At 41.9% G+C, this 17,766-nt stretch overlaps 1 pseudogene; it reads right to left on the bottom strand.

The window, feature by feature from the left end:
* Positions 1-232: 232 nt before the first annotated feature.
* On the bottom strand, positions 233-6,130 carry LOC124046877 (annotated as a pseudogene).
* Positions 6,131-17,766: the final 11,636 nt, after the last annotated feature.

The following is a 17,766-nucleotide window of genomic DNA, read 5'->3' as shown; positions in this document are numbered from 1 at the left end:
TGATGAGCCAAACATACATCATATGCTCTAACACAGTGGAAAGAACAAGTATTTGATACACATAATTTGCATTTTATTGCATCTTCCATCCCTTCCTCCTCTTGTCAACTCACAGATGCACAAACAGAGGAGTGTGGAATTGTGGATGGTGGCACTCCCAAATCACACGAGAGAGAGAGAGAGAGAGAAGAGAAAAGAGAGAGAAAAGAGAGAGAGAAGAGAGAGAAGAGAGATCAATTACAACTAATGTATACATAAATCCACATAGTCTGTATTCCCTTTGGAAGAGTAACATTAATACAGTATTTCTCAGTCGATTACCTCGGTATTCTCAGTGTTGCCTGTAGGGGGGACCAGCTCACATCTGATTGGTATCCCCCCTGCTGATAGTATCCGCCTCCCTCGGTGTATCCGCCCTGGCCATAGTCAGGCTGGTAGCCTCCCTGGGTGCCGGCATACGCGTCCCCCTGTTGTGCATAGCCCTCTTGCCCATAGCCTTCCTGGCCAAAGGACTCTGGAGCAGGCGCCTTCTCCTGGGAAGATGCATACGTGCCTCCGAAGGCTGCCATCCAGCCGGTCTCTTTGAACACGAACCACAGGTTTCCTCCCCACAGGATCAGGTTCAGGAAGCCAAACGCCTGGGGGATGAATTGAAAAAAGAAGAAGAAGAAGTCAATATGTAGTAGTACAGGTTTTTTCTGTCATATCCTCAGCAGTCAGCACTTTTACTAAATAAACCAATCCTGAAAAACTTACCACAGATGTGTTGAGACCAGAGACGAAAGGGTCGTGGACGTCACGGCAGCGGTTCTCTGGTTCGTCGCATGCCCCAATCAGTAAGAGTGTGGCAAAAGCCTGCACGGAGCCTTCACCATGTGCTGCCACTAAGAGCGCATCAGCAGTAAGGAAGGAGGAAATAAAGACAGCTCGTTGAGCTCTTTGGGGAGGAGCTCTTGGGTGACGCGACAGTTTGATTGTGTGGGCTGTGCTGCATAAGTTGTTTGTTTTCAGCGTGTGTAGATTATAATGTATTTCACTCAATCATCAGTGTAATCGCTCTAGGTCGTGGTTGTTTTCGTTTGGGACTGCGCCGGTTATGGATCGCATGGATTAGTAGCAACATTGTTGTGAAGCTTTGACATACAAACCAACAAACCATCGGATATTCAAGGAAAACTGCAACGGTTCAAAACACAAATGGAAACTAACCATCATCAAGTCATAATCTTTCTTGATGAGGAACAAAACAGAGAGCTGATGAGTCAGCCTCTGTTGTGAAGGGAGTGTGTTCTTATCTGAAGGAAGTTATGGAGGACATGAAGAACTCTCTCACAGGGGAATTACGATTTTCGATTGAACATACTCAAAGACACCGTTAATGAGATGGAAGAGCTGCACCAGGAGGTAATGCAGGGCTTTCCCTTCTGGACAAATCTTCTGCACCTCCCTCAGGATTTACCTCTGCCACTGGCTTGGCCAGTAAGGGAATAGGAACAGATAGCACTACAAAAACCCCTCTGAAGATACTGTTAAACAGAACTCCCGTTGCCACTGTCATGCCTCCTCTAGAGAGCTCCCTCCCTATCAAACTACTTTTCCCCACTTTTGGCAGCCCAGAAGATGATGATCCACTGTTTTTCTTATCGACGTGTAATGATTTTCTTTCTATCCGGCCCCTTACTGACTTGGAGGTTCTTGCCACCCTCCGCAGTGTTCTCCATGGTACAGCAAGAGACTGGTGGGAGATAGCCCATGAACATGTGTCAACCTGGGAGGAGTTTCAAAAAATATTCCTCTCAGAGGACTATGGGGATGAACTGGCAGAATGTGTCCGTAACAGAGTCCAGGGTGAAGCAGAGCCAATACGGGACTTTGCCTTCTCCTATCACGTTCTATGTAGGAGATGGAAGGCTGACATTACTGAGCAGGAGATGGTCAAACTCCTTCTTAAGAATATGGTTCCCCGCCTTGCTAGTCAACTTCGAGAACGTGTGCAGAACGTGGATGGTCTGGGGACTCAGTTTGAGAAGGACTGGAAGCACCACCTCCAAACTAAAAACCCTGTTCCCTCATCCCAGTATACCCATAACTATCCTGGGGCTAAACCATCTCAGATATTTGTACCCAAGATCCAGGTCAAAAGTCAAGTGATATGTTGGAGGTGTAAAGTCCAACATCCTCCAAATTCTTGCCCGCTCTATGTCCAGCGTCAGGATTCAGGAAAAGGTCAGAAAGGACAGACGACCGAAAGTCTAGACAGGCATGGTGGCTTGCATACAATTGGGTCAGCCTTAATGCCCACCATGAAGCCTTTAGACAGCACAACTACCTTGTCTGGGTCGGTGGCTGCCTTCACAAACCTTTAGCCCAGGCAGAAGAAGCAACCAGCCAGAAGAAGGTGAACACAGACGTCACAACAAAGTCCTGAGGAGCATCAAGTTATAAATCATTAGCAACATACATCATCATCAATTTCAAATCCTCGACAGAAACGTAATCAATCTCATCATCGTTAACATCATTATCATTACTAGAATATTAATAATAGTAGCAGAGGTAGTGGAATATGGTTTGGAAGATGCCTACTAGATACAAGAAGATCGAAAGACAAACTCACAATCTGGGCTCCCTTGCAGCCTTCACGGTATTTCTCCAGAATGAAAACATACTGTGGTGGAATATTCTAATCAAGTGAGAGAGACTTTTTCATTTCTTCATACAATCATCTTTATTCAATGTTGATTAATTATTTCAATACTTAAGACCACTCAGCCCAACAGTCTTGACTGTTGGGCCGAGCAGCCTACCCTTTACAGACCATGTGGTTTCTTATATAGCGTATACCAAGAATGCTCAGTCATGGCTGGTTCAACCCCTCCTATATAGATTGGGGGGCACCATAAGCCACTTTGGGTTGTTCCCGTGGTCATCTGCCTCTGGTGTTATTTTTAACCTCGTTTTAGGTTCCCAGATTCCAGGATAATTAGGAATACTGAGGTCTTTATTCTGTTCCTCAAGGCTCTCTCTCTCTCGGTGACACCCATCATATCTTATCCATGGAATGCCAGGTGTAGGTTTTTAGGCTCCTCTCAGTTCGTAGGTTCTTAGGCTCCTCTCAGTTCACACAGACATTTGATGAGAACAGAAATGTCTTACTATTAGTTAAGTATATAAATGTTAACTATTAATATCAAACAAATCTGGCAAGGACAAGGGACATACAAAGACAGAGAAGATGGGAATCAGAGAGAGAGAGAGACAGCGAGAGAGGAAGAGAGATGTTTAATTGGGTTAATATAGATTCATTTTCCATCCATGACGCTTGCAGCCCAGTGGTACTGTAAAAATGACAGACAAACCATATTTGTGTGGGTTCAGGGGGCTACGTGTGACTGATTAGGCTTTCTGACCTGAATGGATACTCAAACTCCACCTCAATGCTCAGGTCACTCTCTGACCGGTTTTTACACTCCACACTCATCTTGAACATGCCAGAGTAGCTGCCGCATGTCGAGAAAGCAAAGATAGCAAAGATCTGAAAGATACAGAGGGGGGAAGAGAAGATGAGAAGAGTTAGAGACAGGACATCGAAGTTAAAGGAAAGTGAAAGAGAAGGGGCTGAACAATTTAGTAGTGAGATCAAAGGAATGGGGGAAAAATAGGGTTGTAAGGATGAGACATGTGGGGAGAAGCAAAATACATCTAATAAATGAGACATGTGGGGAGAAGCAAAATACATCTAATATGTATAGTGTGTTTCAGTGTTCAGTGGCTTTCTTTATTAAATATCAAGATGAACACAAACCACGCCACATTTTGGTCCTCCGATCCTTCTCGCATCTCCTCTTCAGATGAAGAGGAGGAAGACCGTGACATAATAAATGAGAAATGTGGGGAGAAGCAAAATACATCTCATAAATGAGAAATGTGGGGAGAAGCAAAATACATCTATTAAATTGCACTTATACTGGAATGAGTCTTTGGAGATTGTGCTCTGTCTAGGAATTAGCATAACCCTAGTTTGGTCTGAAATAGGTGTTGATGAAAGGAAAGTCCATGCAGTATAATGGCAACCCCCGCTAAAGGTCTACTGTTACTGAAGAAGCTGACACTGTGGTTTCACCACCTGCTGTGTCTTCTGCACTCCAATGTTCCACCAATCACAGCAGGCTGTTGACAAAGGCACCCAGAGTGCAAATCAATGTGGCTATATCGCCAGGTTACAGAGCTACACGTGTTGCCATGGTTACCCCGACACCTAAAGTTGTGCACTTGAGGTATTTAGAAAATACAAGAAATGTAAAATAACATGTTTGGTTGATATGGATGTCCTATCTGTTGTACCAAATAAGTTATGATCTACTCTTGGCATCAGGCTACATTACTACAGTAGTAGAGTACTTTAAACCCAGCGCTTGTGCACGTGAACGCTTATCTACTCTCTTACACACACATGAGATGCATGCTGCGCAAATACATTTGCCATCGCAAATACACACACACGCACACCTATCTGTATACCAATCCGCTCTCCTACTCTAGAATACATTGCTGTAAATACTCACAATATATTTCAACATGGCTTCGTCGAGCCTTCAAATACACACAGATTCATCCACTCTTCTCTATTGATGAAAAACGGTACAGATGGTATGCCTAACTTACTTCCTAGTCTCATTTTTATCTACAGCACTAACACAGTCACACCTCCTCCACTTCCTCTCCTTATCAACAGGTTTTAATAATGATTGTAGAGGAGTGTGAGGGGAGAGGATGATACTTTTAGTTAGAATAATAATATAATAATATATGCCATTTAGCAGACGCTTTTATCCAAAGCGACTTACAGTCATGTGTGCATACATTCTACGTATGGGTGGTCCCAGGGATCGAACCCACTACCCTGGCGTTACAAGCGCCATGCTCTACCAACTGAGCTACAGAAGGTAGAAGAACAGGCAGATCTAGCACCAGGCTACTTAGCTCTCCCACATCCTTCAACATAGTTACTCTAAATTCACAACGTTTGCCAAATGATCCTCTTGTAAGATTGTAGTCTAGCATACACAGTAACATAGATGGTCATCATTTTCCTTGATCTGCAACAAACAAGAACTTCAAGGCCTGGTTAATTAAGATGCTTTGTCTGTTCACACTGATTTGCTGGTTGCAACAAGCATTACCACACTGTTATTGCTGTTATTGTTGCCAGTGCAGCGCAAAATTTAAACCAATATGTTATGTGTTTAATGTAACTACTTGTAAACCCTTTATAAATCCTTTATAACATACACCTTAATGTTAAGTGTTACCAATTTGACTATGGTTTCCCTAACAAGAGGTTGAGGTAAAAAAATAAATTTAAAAAACAAGGCAATGAATGGAAAGATGTTGAAGAAAGAGAGGAGAGGCAGGCTTCACACAGTGGCAGATACAATGGTAACGCTATTGGCAACATTGAATCACATCAAATTTTATTGGTCACATCCACATGGTTAGCAGATGTTAATGCGAGTGTAGCGAAATGCTTGTGCTTCTAGTTCCGACCATGCAGTAATATCTCACAATTTCACAACAACTACCTAATACACACAAGTGTACAGGAATTAATAGGAATATGAGCATATAGGGGGGAGGGGCACAGGGAGGTTCCCACTGACATGGTAAATGTTGCAGAGCTCTCACATTAATTCACTACCTGTGCGCTGAGAGTCGGGAAGCAAGTTCAGGGAGTGAGTGTTTTAATAAATAAAATGAAACTTAATACAAAACAAGAAACACGAACAATGCACAGACATGGAACAGAAACAATGACGCCTGGGGAAGGAACCAAAGGGAGTGATTATATATAGGGAAGGTAATCAGGGAGGTGATGGAGTCCAGGTGAGTGTCATAATGCACTAATGCGCATAACAATGGTGAGGTGTGCACCATAAAGAGCAGCTTGGTGACCTAGAGGCCGGAGACGGAGCACACGTGACAGTACCCCCTCCCAGACGCGCGGCTCCAGCCACAGGACTTCGACCAAGATGACGATCCCGGGGATCAGGAGCAGACCGGTCACCTCTGCCAAGGTGGAGGAATCTGTTGATCCAGCTGAGGCGTGGAAGTATGACGACCTAGAGAGCATACGTGACAGTACCCCCTCCCCAGCGCGTTCGGCTTCATAATTGATGGATAGACAGGAACCGCTAAAAGGTGTTATCAGTGCGTTTGAGGTAGATCAAATGGAAAGGAATATTTCTAGTGTTTGTAACACCTGCCATTTGGCGAGACATAGACCCAGTGGCAATGGCGAGACTGAGAATACCCTGTCTGTCTTGTTGAGCTTTGACACAGAGGTTCTACCTGATAAGGTCAGGTTACCTTGTATTTGTTATTCTGTGAGGGCTATGTTCCAAACCCGCTGCGGTGTTTTAGTTGCCAAGGATTCGGACATATTACAGCAGTGTGTAGAAGGGAGATCCCATGATGTGAGAAATGTGCAGGAGGGCATAGTCAGAGGGAGTGTACAGTTGGGATAGAGAAAGCACTGTGTGTCAACTGTGGGGGTGCCGATGCAGCTGGCCAAATACTTATTTTCCACCATAATTTGCAAATAAATTCATTAAAAATCCTACAATGTGATATTCTGGATTTTTTTTTCTAATTTTGTCTGTCATAGTTGAAGTGTACCTATGATGAAAATTACAGGCCTCTCTCATGTTTTTAAGTGAGAGAACATGCACAATTGGTGGCTGACTAAATGCTTTTTTGCCCCACTGTATGTTCTCTTGATAAGTGAGAATTGAACCGTTTTCCTGTCAAAATGTAACAAGTACTTTTGGGTGTCATGGAAAATGCATGGAGTAAAAAGTACATTATTTTGCTTTAGGAATGTGGTGAAGTAAAAGTTGAGTGAGATATACCTACTGGAGTGCGTGTTACGAGTGGGTGCTGCTATGGTGACCAGTGAGCTGAGATAAGGCGGGGCTTTACCTAGCAGAGACTTGTAGATAACCTGTAGCCAGTGGGTTTGGCGACGAGTATGAAGCAAGGGCCAACCAACGAGAGTGTACAGGTCGCAATGGTGGGTAGTGTATAGGGCTTTGGTGACAAACGGATGGCACTGTGATAGACTGCATCCAGTTTGTTGAGTAGAGTGTTGGAGGCTATTTTATAGATGACATCACCGAATTGGATTGGAGATGCTTAATGTGAGTCTGGAAGGAGAGTTTACAGTCTAACCAGACACCCAGGTATTTGTAGTTGTCCACGTATTCTAAGTCAGAGCCGTCCAGAGTAGTGATGCTGGACGGGCGAGCAGGTACGGGCAGTGATCGATTGAAAAGCATGCATTTAGTTTTACTTGTGTTTAAGAGCAGTTGGAGGCCATGGAAGGAGAGTTGTATGGCATTGAAGCTCGTCTGGAGGTTAGTTAACACAGTGTCCAAGGAGGGGCCAGAAGTATACAGAATTGTGTCGTCTGCGTAGAGGTGGATCAGAGAATCACCAGCAGCAAGAGCGGCATCATTGATGTATACAGAAAAGAGCGTCGGCCCGAGAATTGAACCCTGTGGCACACCTATAGAGACTGACAGAGGTCCGGACAACAGGCACTCCGATTTGACACACTGAACTCAATCAGCGAAGTAGTTGGTAATCCAGGCGAGGCAATCATTTGAGAAACCAAGGCTGTCCAGTCTGCCAATAAGAATGTTGTGATTGACAGAGTCGAAAGCCTTGGCCAGGTCGATGAATACGGATGCACAGTAATGTCTCTTATCGATGGCGGTTATATGATGTCATTTAGAACCTTGCGTGTGGCTGAGGTGCACCCATGACCAGCTCTGAAACCAGATTGCATAGCGGAGATCGTATGTTGGGATTCGAAATGGTCAGTAATCTGTTTGTTAACTTGGCTTTTGAAGACCTAAGAAAGACAGGGTAGGATAGATATAGGTCTGTAGCAGTTTGGGTCTAGAGTGTCACCCCCTTTGATGAGGGGGATTACCGCGGCATCTTTCCAATCTTTTTGGGAATCTCAGACGATACGAAAGAGAGGTTGAACAGGCTAGTAATAGAGGTTGCAACAATTTTGGCAGATAATTTTAGAAAGAGAGGGTCCAGATTGTCTAGCCCGGCTGATTTGTAGGGTTCCAGATTTTGCAGCTCTTTCAGAACATCAGCTATCTGGATTTGGGTAAAGGTGAAATGGTGGGCGCTTTGGCGGGTTGCTGTGGAGGGTGCCGGGCAGTTGACCGGGGAAGGGGTAGCCATATGGAAAGCATGGCCAGCCGTAGAGAAATACTTATTGAAATTCTCAATTATAGTGGATTTATCGGTGGTGACAATGTCTCCTAGCCTCAGAGCAGTGGGCAGCTGGGAGGAGGTGCTCTTATTCTCCATGGACTTTACAGTGTCCCAGAACTTTTTTGAGTTAGTACTACAGGATGCAAATTTCTGTTTGAAAAAGCTTGCCTTAGCTTTTCTAACTGCCTGTGTATATTTGTTCCTAACTTCCCTGAAAAGTTGCATATCATGGGGGCTATTCGATGCTAATGCAGAACGCCACAGGATGTTTTTGTGCTGGTCAAGGGCAGACAGGTCTGGAGTGAACCAAGGACTATATCTATTCCTAGTTCTACATTTTTTGAGAGGGGCATGCTTATTTAAGATGGTGAGGAAGGCACTTTTAAAGTCAATGTCAATGAGACAATTATGTCACCTTTAAAATGATATCCTGCTATTATCCATATGTCTAGACTGCTAGTATATTAATTTCCATGGTTGATTTTACTATAGGGTTGTTTTTATTTATTTTTCATCTCCACATCCAATAGGAGCCTATGGTTCTAACAATGAACTTAGCCTTAAAATGCTTTTGGGAAACCAGGCCCTGTTCTGTTTTGGAACAAGCGCAACAACATCAGGGATTCATTTCATCTTGTATGTCCAATGGATTGTGACTCCCCACTGGTTTTTTAAATGATGGGAGCACTACACGAATAATGGAAAATACATTTCAATGAGTGGTATTATGGACAGTACACCCTCTCAACATTCAAATCAGCCAAGAATACAAAAACTCTTCCCAATGTTGGCATTGTGTAATCCTCAAAAAGGTTTGGTTTTGAATCCCATTTGGTCTATCATCTGAATTCCTCTATACTGGTGTCACACACTCAAACAATTACTACACAGCTTGAGGAATCCTATTGAAGATAAGTTGGGCTTGTGAATGCAATAATATTTTTGTGAAAAATTAATGAATCATCTAAAAGCATAGAGGAAAATCTATCTGGCTACTCAGAGTAGACTCTAGATCAGGGATGGGCAACGGGTGCCCCCCTTTTGTAGGCCCATGGATCAATTTCCAAAACAAAACGAACGGAACTCAGTCGGGGTCTCAACTTACTGTTGAGAGTTAGAATAGAATACACAAGGTGCAATTTCAATATTTGGTGTTGCATCAGATTCTCATGTTATGTCAGTCAATATTTCAAACACACACACAAAATGATGAGACATCCCAAAACCTGTTAAATAAAACATTCATGGGGCCTCCCAAATGGCGCAGCGGTCTGAGGCAATGCTTCTCACAGATCAGGGCCTATACCCGGAAGTGAGGCTGACCGTGACCCTGAGCTTCTCCGTGAAGGCTCTCCATACCCGTGATGTGAATTGGGGGCCACGGTCAGAGACGATGTCCTTCGGAAGGTCATAATGCAGGAAGACCTGCTGGAACAGTGCCTCAGTGACCTGGAGATCACTAGGGAGATCGGAGAGAGGGATAAAACAACAGGATTTGGAGAATCTATCCACAACCACCAAAATGGTGGTGAAACTGTCAGAGGAGGGGAGATCAGTGACAAAGTCAATGGATAAATGAGTGTAGGGACACTGAGGCACAGGCAGGGGAAGGAGTTTCCCTGCTGGAGCATGCCAGGGGGGATTTAGTTTGGGCACACACAGAACAGGAGTTGACGTAGTGAAATGCGTCTTGCGCCAAGGTGGACCACCAATACTTTTCGGAGAGTGATAGAATAGTACGGCTGATCCCTGGATGTCCAGCAACGACAGCTTTTTTGGTGAATGTAAAAATGGATTCAAAATGGTTGCCCTCTGCTAATGATTTGCAGGATGTGCAATGATACAAGTAAAAAGGAGGACTGTGATTGGTTACAATGCCAACTATGCCAATGTCTCTGTATAAAATGGGCCATAACTTTAAACTAGCAGAGATTCCACTCTGAAACTTTGATATGCCCATAGAGTATATTATGTTCAACAATATATTGAAAACTAGCCAAATAAAAAAAAATACATTTTCAATATTCGTATTTATATTTTCAATATTAAATTAATGTAAAAAAATCGTTATTGAAATCATGAGGAATCATCCAGCATGTCATCGTTTGAAAACTTTGATCTTCAACCTAAGCTGTCAGCATTTGACTGTTGGGTGGCAAATGAGGGGACTGTCACGCACACACCACATCAAAAGTGACAGTTGGAAGCTATTTGGCTAAGCCTTTGCCTGACCCACAACCCCAAGAGCACATGGTTCTCATTTCAAGTCCACACAACTGTCTCAAAGATTTTATCATACTATATGAACAAATCAATGGTATAGCATCATGGAAATACTCATAGATCTGTATATCTTGCAGAAATAGTGTATTAAAGTAACAACACAAAGTAGTATGTCATCATATTGGTCTATTCTAGGGAATTCTATTATATTTCTACAACAGACCTTCCATTCATAGTTTGGCTGCTCCTGGGCCGTTCTTGGGCTCAGGTAATATTTCAGTCCCTCTGACTTTTTATATTATATTTCAAGTATTGGGTCACCAAAATGACATTTTTAAAGATTTTGTATATACATTGAAATGTCCAGTATAATGAATTGAAATAAATATAGCATTCATTTCAACTTTATTATTTAAAAAAACTATTTTTTAACTGACACTCAGAATTGTGTCATGACCCCCAGGCGTTTCACTTAATTTTTACTTGGGAAATTAATATTAAAATGTGCATATAATGAATAACTTTTGCCATTAATGCAAACATATATTTATGTTATTTTGTTGAGAAAGTATTTTGTTTTAAAAAATGCATGATTATTGATTCAAATCACACAATTTAGATCTTTCCCTCAGTCTACACTCAACCCCGTCACAACAACCAAACTCCAACAAGAAAATGGTCACTCCAGCCTTATGTGCCATCATTAACAGGAAGTGACATCATTCAACAATTTTCAACTGCATGGTACAGAAACAGGCAAGTAATCACATTATTTTATATCTGTATTTTTTTTTTAAGTCAGGTGGGGATCGTCAAGCTGACCAACTTAAAATGAAGTTGGAAAACTAGTACTTATCTAAATTATACATTAACCCATAAAAATATACAATCTATTAATTTCATGCACACCATGTGGTCTCCTGTCCTTCAACACATGAGGAGCAGAAGCCATTTTGAGCAAAAAAAACTCAACCCCATCACGTTTCATTGTAAAGGGGTAGTAAACCTGGGACAGGGTTGAGTTATTTACTTCATTTATGAATATTGCATCTAAACAAATGAATTATTCAATATATTATACATTATATCTGGTTTATATTCACTTATAAAACATGCTGTAATGTGTTCCATGTGAACACAAAATATATTTTAAGGCAGGTAGCCTAGTGGTAGGAGAGTTGGGTAATGCTCTTAACTTCAGTTGTTCCTTTAAGTGACTCTAGAGCCTAAATTACTTAAGGATTATAGTGTATACATGTATATATTCTAAGAATATTTGATTTAACGTTATCCATTGAAACATCTAGGGAATGATGGCACCCACATCAGCAGCAGAAAGAGAAAGGCAGTGTCGATCACGTCAGAATGCTGACCCAGGAAATACCTTGAGAGAGAGAGCGTCAGAGATGGAAAATACATGTTGAGGCAGAGAAAAAGAACAAGATCGGTGATGTAAGTGACAGAGACCAGTGTCAGAAAGGTAAACATAGGAGAACAGCATACAAAAGAAGCATGGAGAGGAAAGGATGACTGAGGAACTTGACCCTCCATGGGACAAACACCTTGTGAAGAGTGCCGATGTTGAACGTGCGATGGAGGTGATACCAAGCCCGATAAAAGCGTTGCCCTCCATCAGGAAATTACACCAGGTCATCACCCTTGCTCCTGGTGAGCTGATGTCTGGTGATGTCAGCTACATTTGTTCAACAAAGGATGTAATCTGTACATGCTTTAACACACATCACTTCAGTTTCAGGCAGAAGGGCCTGGCTGCTCCAGAACAGCCAGCCAATGAGGAAAATCCACAACCTGTGGACGAAATCCAGTGGGTAAATCCACGTCTTCTTGGGCAGTGGTGTGTAGTGGAATATGATGCTGACCTTTATCCAGGCATCATCTTCGGCACTGATGAAATTAGTGTACAAGTGAAATGTAGGCATCGTGTTGGACCAAACAGATTTTTATGGACTTCGAGACGACATCCACTGGCATCAGTTTGATGAAGTCCTTGAGATGATTCCACCCCCACAGCGTGTGACATCCCGCCACGTACTGTAGAGGTTGAGAGAGATGTGTGGGCCAGACTCTCAGGAAGAGAACCATGAATGAATGAATACTGGTGCTCCTGAGGAGAAGGATCGTCATGGTGACACTAGTGCTGCTGTTACAGATGTTCTAACATTCTAAATGCCCTTGGAAGATATTTCTACAGTTTGATGACAAACTTTTCTGATGGAACCTGTTGAATGTTTTTAATTACTCTAATGCCTGATGTGTTTTTTTTGGTTTCAATATTTACTGCTATAGGCCTGTCAAATGTAGGGCAGATTATTCTAAATATATGAAATGTCCTTATTACATTTCATTGCATACAATGAAATGCTGTGTTTCGGGGTAAGTCTTGGAGGGATTTCGATAGTAAACTAAACTAGTTTATATGGAAACCGATGTGTCTCTTCAACACCGTTACTGTATTCAACCCTGTCACCCGGGTCTCAACCCTGTCACATGACAATATTTGTTAAATAAAATGGCAAAGATTAATAAATATGAATTTAATGTTTTCTGAGCTCAGTCTGAAATGTTAAGGACAATCCCAAGAAGATTACATTTATGTTAAAATATTGAATCGAAAGCATTTTTTTATTTAAATGATGAGCCCGCTGACACAGAGGTAAAGTTGGTTTTATAGTCACATATTTGGACATTCAACAGACATTCGCCAAATCCATTTAAAATTGTAGAAATCATTTAAAAAAATGGATTGTCACAAATACATAAAAATAGACATGGTTTATTCTATAAATGTCTAGCATACTTTTACAACCTTTGTTTTGAATTTTAAGAAACAGTTTTGATTTGATAGATCATCTATAAGTTTTGATTTGATAGAAATAGATCTATAAGTTTTGATTTGATAGAAATAGATCATCTATAAGTTTTGATTTGATAGAAATAGATCTATAAGATGCCATTAAAAGTGGCATAAATCAATAACTAATTCACCGTTTGTCACAGAAACATTAAACTAGGTATGATTTATTCTATAAATGTCTAGTATACTTTTACAACCTTTGTTTTGAGGAAAAATTATTGTAATATTTGATATTACAACACTGATGTGTGATACCTTTTATATCAACACATAGGTTTTTTTTGCAAATGTATGCCTCTATTACTACATGATTTATATTGCCTGAATACTCAACCATTATTAACACCTCAGTTGTGTGTGCTTCTGTCAGGGTTGTGGTCAAATGCATGTCATTTAAAGTCAATTTAGCAATTGAACAAAAATCAAATTAAATTTGAAAATGTTCCTAATAGCAAAATCATGTAACAGAATTTGGGATTTCCAAAACTGTAATTCACATGTAAATAAACTTAACCCTGTTTTATGTTTTAATACTGCAGATAGAATGCTCGGTGTGCCAGAGATGGTACCATTCAGCTTGTCTGGGGATGACAAAGAAGGACTTCAGCAAAGCCAAAAGAGGAAATGATTGGAAGGGGCCTCTTTGCTGTTAATTTAGAGACGTATAAATAAATGACTGTTGTGCCTTGTTGATTTGATGTAAGATTGTAAACATTGCCTAACTTCATATAGAACAAATTGCAAATGGAATTAACATTAACATTTATTTACAGTTATTGCAAATAAATGCATATTTTCACTTTTTTTCTGCGACAATCACTGAATCAGTCATCTTTAAATGCAATATTTGAGATTTTATGCATTTCTATCAAATCAAAACTGGAATTTATACACAAAGCAAAGGTTGTAAAAGTATACTAGACATTTATGGAATAAATCATACCTAGTTTGTTGTTTCTGTCATAATCAGTGAAAACGTTATTGATTTATATAGCCTTATTAAATGCATTTTATAGATGATTTGTATTTTTATCAATCACAACTGGAATGTTTACTCAAAAAAAAGGTTGTAAATAAAAATGTGTGTTTTCTTGAAGGTTTAATATGTACTTAAAGTTGTGAAGTGTTCAGAAAATGCATTTATTCTAGTAAAGTGTATTTAAAAAAAGTATTACAGCAGCTCAAGAATAACCCTCCTATTGCAGTAAATGTACTCTTTGTATGATTCTCTGGCTATAACAGTGATAAGGAACAAACTTACTATTTCTGTGATGAGAATAATTCCTTTTTGGGTCTTGCCGTAACCCTTTAGATTTTCCAAGCAGCCCGCATCCATATCAGCCATAACTAACTTGAATCTAACGTTATAGTTTACCAACTAATTATAACAGCTCTATTTCCCTTTGCAAGATTGCAGAACTTGTGGGAGGAAATGAGACACATAGATAACGCATAGATGTATAGGACAGCAGAACATTAAAAACAGAAGAGAAGGTGACACATAGGCGCCTAGGACAACTGGACACACGAAAGATAGAGGAGACACATAGTCTGCTGATCCTAGTAAGGACACACATACCAAAGAAGGGATTGAGCTAAATACAGGGCCAAAGCATAGGCCTATAGTATAGATGAAGACTCATCTCTTCAGTGGGTCATATGATTGAGTGTAGTCTGGCCCAGGAGTGGGAAGGTGAACGGAAAGGCTCTGGAGCAACGAACCGCTCTTGCTGTCTATGCCTGGCCGGTTCCCCTCGTTCCACTGGGATTCTCTGCCTCTAACCCTATTACAGGGGCTGAGTCACTGGCTTACTGGGGCTCTCTCATGCCGTCCCTGGAAGGGGTGCATCACCTGAGTGGGTTGATTCACTGATGTGGTTATCCTGTCTGGGTTGGCGCCCCCCCTTGGATTGTGACATGGCGGAGATCTTTGTGGGCTATACTCAGCCTTGTCTCAGGATGGTAAGTTGGTGGTTGAAGATATCCCTCTAGTGGTGTGGGGGCTGTGCTTTGGCAAAGTGGGTGGGGTTATATCCTTCCTGTTTGGCCCTATCCGGGGGTGTCCTCGGATGGGGCCACAGTGTCTCCTGACCCCTCCTGTCTCAGCCTCCAGTATTTATGCTGCAGTAGTTTATGTGTCGGGGGGCTAGGGTCAGTTTGTTATATCTGGAGTACTTCTCCTGTCCTATTCGGTGTCCTGTGTGAATCTAAGTGTGCGTTCTCTAATTCTCTCCTCTCTTTCTTTCTCTCTCTCGGAGGACCTGAGCCCTAGGACCATGCCCCAGGACTACCTGACATGATGACTCCTTGCTGTCCCCAGTCCACCTGGCCGTGCTGCTGCTCCAGTTTCAACTGTTCTGCCTTATTATTATTCGACCATGCTGGTCATTTATGAACATTTGAACATCTTGGCCATGTTCTGTTATAATCTCCACACGGCACAGCCAGAAGAGAACTGGCCACCCCACATAGCCTGGTTCCTCTCTAGGTTTCTTCCTAGGTTTTGGCCTTTCTAGGGAGTTTTTCCTAGCCACCGTGCTTCTACACCTGCATTGCTTGCAGTTTGGGGTTTTAGGCTGGGTTTCTGTACAGCACTTATAGATATCAGCTGATGTACGAAGGGCTATATAAATACATTTGATTTGATTTGAGATGGACGTATATTATTTTTAGCACAAGGAAGGTTCTTGCCACCAATATAATCTAACTGAAAGCAGATATGGGCGTTATTGGGCGTGAACAAGCAGGAAGCCTGAACTAAAAAGATAATGGTGGCAGGAGAATTAGGGGAAGTATGTTTATTTGCATATGGGTTGGACCCATATGCTATATGTGGATAAATACAGGAGCCGGGGCTCTGGGAAGAGTGTGTGTTCCGCGGACCATTCCGGCTTGCTATACTTTGTATTAAAAGCCTATTTGATTTCACAAGTTCTTGTAAGTGTTATATTTGAACCGATTTTCCACAACAAACTCAATGAAGACACAACTCTGTAGCTAAATTAAATTCAGTAGAAAAAATGCGGACTGATGTTGTCTCTTAACTGCGGGGTTGTCTTCTCACCAAGTTGTTACTATTTCGAATGAATGAGTATTGGCAACCTCAACTTCCTGGATTTAGCAAAACTAGGTCAACAGAATAGGAAAGTGCACTTTTAGAAATGACTCCCTTTTTAAAAAATCTGTTAATATTTTTTAATATGTTTAATATGTTAACATGTTCATTTTTTTAGTTGTGTGGAATGTGTTTTGTTGGTTGATTGAAAAACAAGAAAACTTTCAATTGAAAAAAAATAAATGACTCTCTTGAAGGAGGAAGTAAACACGAGCAAACGGACTTCACCATTCCACCAATGCAGATTTGCCACCAATGCTCCATATTGGACATATCACTGCACTCTACTCTGTAAACTGGTACTCTCTGTATACCCGTTGCAAGAACAAAACCTGCGGGCTCTCCTTCACCGCAGCCAATGTGAGTAAAACATTTAAATGTGTTAACCCTCGCAAGGCTGCCGGCCCAGACGGCATCCCTAGCCGCGTCCTCAGAGCATGTGCAGACCAGCTGGCTGAGGTGTTTAAGGACATATTCAATCAATCCCTATCCCAGTCCGCTGTTCCCACATGCTTCAAGAGGGCCACCATGGTTCCTGTTCCCAAGAAAGCTAAGGTAACTGAGCTAAATGACTATCGCCCCCGTAGCACTCACTTTCGTCATCATGAAGTGCTTTGAGAGACTAGTCAAGGATCATATGACACCCTAGACCCGCTCCAATCTGCTTACCGCCCCAATATGTCCACAAACGAAGCAATCACAATCACACTGCCCTGGACAAGAGGAATTCCTAAGTAAGAATGCTGTTCATCGACTACAGCTCAGCATTTAACATCATAGTACCCTCAACTCGTCATTAAGCTTGAGACCCTGGGTCTCGACCCCGCCCTGTGCAACTGGCTCCTGGACATTCTGATGGGCCGCCCCCAGGTGTTGAGGGAAGGAAACAACACCTCCAACCCGTTGATCCTCAACACTGGGGCCCCAGAAGGGTGCTTTCTCAGCCCTCTTCCCACATGCTTCATGTGGACAGCGCCTCTTCAACCTCAGGAGGCTGAAGAAATTTGGCTTGTCACAAAAAACACTAAAACTTTTACAGATGCACAATCGAGCATCCTGTCGGGCTGTATCAGGCAGAGACAGCAAGGGCGGTTTGTTGCTCCAGAGCCTTTCCATTCACCTTCACACTCCTGGGCCAGACTACACTCAATCATATGACCCACTGAGGAGATGAGTCTTTAGTAAAGACATAAAGGTTGAGACCAAGTCTGCGTCTCTCACATGGGTAGGCAGACCATTCCATAAAAATGGAGCTCTATAG

This window comes from Oncorhynchus gorbuscha, linkage group LG10, assembly GCF_021184085.1.
Source record: "Oncorhynchus gorbuscha isolate QuinsamMale2020 ecotype Even-year linkage group LG10, OgorEven_v1.0, whole genome shotgun sequence".
NCBI classification, from domain to species: domain Eukaryota; kingdom Metazoa; phylum Chordata; class Actinopteri; order Salmoniformes; family Salmonidae; genus Oncorhynchus; species Oncorhynchus gorbuscha.
This window is presented reverse-complemented; position numbering and strand designations above follow the sequence as displayed.